The sequence below is a fragment of the Sorghum bicolor genome, chromosome 4 (assembly GCF_000003195.3).
Source record: "Sorghum bicolor cultivar BTx623 chromosome 4, Sorghum_bicolor_NCBIv3, whole genome shotgun sequence".
Lineage (NCBI taxonomy): Eukaryota > Viridiplantae > Streptophyta > Magnoliopsida > Poales > Poaceae > Sorghum > Sorghum bicolor.
Genome location: NC_012873.2, coordinates 25748253 through 25752867, shown reverse-complemented (window position 1 = coordinate 25752867; position 4615 = coordinate 25748253).

Here is a 4615-nt window from a genome sequence, read left to right as displayed (position 1 = left end):
TGTCGTGGTCGTGAATATTTTTATATATATATCGTACAATGGTGTTTAAGACAAGAAGGGGGAACAATCTATGTGCATATTACGTGTGCAAATTCATGATGGCACAAGTCAATCAAACACCCACAGAGACGCTCAGAGTACGTTACATGTCTCTTTTCATTATCTCCTAAATTATATTGAATAACTTAGATAACTAATACCTTTTTTATTTATTTCAAATTAAAGACGGAATGGTTGAGGGAAAAGGTCCTACAAAAAGTCCGAATCAAAGCTATCCAAGAGACGATAGCAGGATTTCTCCGCGAGCAAGTGATCAATCCAAACGGCGAGTTTCACTTCAACGGCAACGAAACTCTTATTCCAAACAACGATGATCATTTGTATCGTTTGTAGACATTGGGAGAAAAAACTCTATGTATATATGTGTTACGAATTTTGTACATATAAAACTATATATATAAAGCTTTTTACATATCCATTTAATTTTTGATGTGGCATATTCATTTTATTATAGGCAAAGCTTAATTATTAAGCTAAGCCTATAATTTTCATTTATATATGCTTAATATGCGTGTAGTATAAATATATTATTGTATCAGCAAAAACATGTATTGAAAAACCTATTATTATATATTATATAAAAACAATAAACAGAACTGAAGAAGTGAACCATAAAAAAAGAAACCCTTTAACACCGGTTGGTAATACCAACCGGTGTTAAAGGGTCCTGCAACGTGGCAGCCCTGACAGGACCCTTTAACACCGGTTGGTACTACCAACCAACCGGTGTTAAAGGGGGGGCTTTAGCCCTGGTTCCTCGAACCGGGACTAAAGGGTGGGCCTTTAGTCCCGGAAGGGCAGCACCGGCTCGGGAACCGGGGCAACAGGCCCTTCCCGACCAGTGCTAATGCCCGAACGTGTGGCAGTGGGGTGACACCGTATCAAGAGGTGCAGACGTCAAGGTCCACACCTGAATCAAATGACGCACCTGAAGAATGAACACGGTGAGAAGTCTTGTTCAGAAGACTTAAAACATTGAACCCTCGCCGAAAGGTAAAATCGGTAGTTATCCATATTTATCGTTTCTGCATTCCCTTTTCCCTTTAGTTACTTACTTTCCTTGAATAGCTCATTAGTTAGTCATGCTATCTTGAAAAGAAAATAAAAATGTTAAAAATACTAAGCCCCATGTGAGTATGCTCGTGGCATAAAACCCATAAGTACATTCACTATGGTGGCGTAAAAATAAAATAAATATATTCCTGTTCTATAGAAATGAAAATATAAAAATAAATTTATGATCCTACCAAAGAGAGTAATATTTATTAGAGGAAGCTCAACATGATAAAGACAAAGAGATTTTTATGCTAACACTTAACCAATTCCACAAAGCTCTGTTGTCTATTTGAGCCCCACAGAGTTCAAGGATCAAAGAAGACTAGCAGACGGAGGACATTCTAATCGCTGTCAGGGTGCTGCTGACATACAAATACACCTCCGCCACCTGCTAGCTACATTAGAAGAAATTACGTCAAAATCCTGCTTGGGGGAGAGCACCCCCATTTATCCAGCTAAGTGTTTCTACTCATGTTTATACTCAAATAATAAAAAGATACAAAATCATAAAAAACCCAAATAAAGATTTTATGCTTATATATATATCTTTGCTTAGTTTGCTAAATAAATAAATGAAGTTTGCTATGAACCCTCATGATAAGCTCTCACATAAAAATGATGAATAGTTGCTCTGCCATGACTAGTTCTCAAAATTGAATTCTCTCTTAAGTTTAGGCATGACTGTTATGAATTAAGATTTGCTCTAAACCAGAACTTGTGGGAAGAGTACTTGATCTAAAGTCTAAGTCATTAACGGATATAATATGGAAAGGTTGAGCTGCTGTTTATCTGTTCCTAGAGATGCTAGAATTCTGGAGAATTTTATCTTTGAAAATATTTAAAATGTTGCATGATGAGTTCCTGTAAGATGAGAGTTTAAAATCCTACCACAGCCGTATATACATGCTTATTAGACTATGAACCATACATTTACATTTTACTGCTTATGAGCATTGAGTGTGGTCAAGGTGTGTAGACCCTTAGGAGCTTGTCATGCGGTTAAAATCAAGATTCACTTGCACGTTCACTCATACATGCTGCTTCTATTCCGGAAGTACGCATCCACATACATCCACTCCTTTCCATCTCCAGATTCACCTAAAATTATTATACTCCTATCCAGGAGAGAATAGCCAAAAACATTATCCTATCCTTGTTATTCCCCATGAAATAAATGCTCTTGATATTTTGGTTACTACCACTTGCTACATTATTCTAGGAGGGTGAGTGCTCTGAAAAAAAAGGTGAATACGAGGAAATAAAAAGGGGCAAGTGCCCGGAACCTCGAAAGAAAAGAAAAAGTGAGACGAGAGGTAAAAATGGACAAGTGTCCGACAGTAGAATTAGGGGTACAAGATACCCACCTGAGAGAAAAGAAAAAAAAGAAAGCTATGTATCCCCTCAAAAGAGCAGAAGTAGAATTAGACTTTCACCATTGTTTTCACCATTATCACCATCATCACCATACACCATTGATTCGCCACACATGCACATCTTGATTTGACTTATTGACTTGTTTCTCTTGTAAGTATGTATTAGCTGTCTCCCACCTATGAGCTCTAGATATCAAAAGCCTCATTAGAGTAGGATGAGAGAGAAGGCAATATCACTATGCTTCATACCAAAAATACCACATACTTTGAGAGAAGGCATATACCATTACTGCCTTGGAAAGGATCCAGAAATACCACAAAAAAGAGATTTGAGAGAGTCATACAAAGAATATCTGAGTTTTATTTTGAAAATCTACAAAAACTCTAGAGCTATAGTTGATCAAAGAACAAGAGACATGGTGCTTGACTTGACCGTTCTATCTTTTAACTGCTCAAGACACAAGTGACGGTTGCAAGTCCCATGCTAGAAGGTAATATGAGTAATTTTAAATCTTAACACTTTACCCTAACCTAGAGATGAGATCTTGTTTAAACACATGTGTACCTTTAAGGCATAAAACCACTACAGAAACTCTTGAGTCCATCCTTGCTCAGGGACGAGCAAGAGGAAAGCTTGGGGGAGTTGTTGACGGTCCTTAAGTACCAAATATAATCAGCAAATAAACAAAGAAAAGGATCCAAATACAACCAACACCTAAAGTTAGGGTTTTATCTGACAGAATTCCACGAGTTTTGGTGTTTGTCTATTTCTGCAGGGGGTTATCAGGAATTATGGAAGAAAGGCCCACACATCGGGTTTACATAGAGATATTAATGTGCCGTGCAATTTTCTATTATCTAGAAGACTCTAGAAGCCACAGGAACGAACGGGAGGCCGAGCGGGCTCGGGGGAAGGGCGCCCGCCCTCCCCCCTTGGGCGCCCACCCAGCTACAGAGTCCAACCAGGACTCTCTTCGGAGATTATGCTCCACCGACCTAAAGGATCAAGAATAACCGTTCAATCAATGTCGGTTTGATCCGACGGCCCAGATTCACTTGAGGGGCTATATAAGTAGACCCCCTAGCCCCTGGAGGAGGCACCCCTTGATCCCTATTCATTATTCATAGACAGAGCAAAAGCTAGGATTTGGAGATGAGAGCTCTCCTCTCATCTCTAAACTAGAGTAGATCTAGATAGTAGCGAGATGGAGAGCGAGGGATGATTGGTGGAGAGGCCGGCCTGTCGGTTCTTCCTCCGGTTGTACTTTGTCCTGATCAAGCTCTAATCAAGCTTGCTCATGGGTTGACGCTGGTAATCTACTTCTAATGCATTATGCAATTACTAATCATGTATGTTCTGGTTCACGACTCTTTTGAGTACTTCTAATCTATAGGACCCTATAGGTTAGAGTTGTAGTATAGGTGTAAGCGTGGTGCTTAGACCTAGATTACTTGTAGATATCCCCCTGTCTAGCTAGATCGTGTGGTAGGCCGCGTAGGTGACAGTTACGTTGGTCCACTGTAGTCCACCTCCTGTTAGCAGTACGGGTAGAGTTTGTCGGCCTATGGATAAGCATCCTTTGTGGTGTATTCTTATCACGTGGTTCGTCCCAGACATAGACATACCCCTTTGAAGTAGAGAAACCATAGTTATCCTCTCTATTCTGCTACCATCGCCCATATACTAGATTGCTCTACTCTCTATTCCCATATTATCACCCATTGTTATCTTACCTTTAATATTGTTCTTATTCAATTCTACCATCTTTCCTATTTACACTTATCTATCTATCTTGGTTAAGTTAGAGCGTAGTTGGTTCTCCCGTTTCCCTGTGGATACGATAAAACCTTTAACCGGGTAAAAGCTACAATGGTATCTGTGTGCTTGTAGATTTATCTGTGTTCGTATAAATACCATAGTATACTCTAGTGCCATGCTGGGGATGACAACCTAGTATTCAAGTGGTGTTAGCAAGTGTCAACAGCTACTAAGTATGTACTCCTTGGAGAAGAGTTATATTATCGAACAATAGATGGAGTTCTACTTAGGTGCTTGAAAAATGATGAAGCTAAAAGTTTGATGGGTGAGATCCATGAGGGAGTATGTGGAGCACATCAGTCGGCTT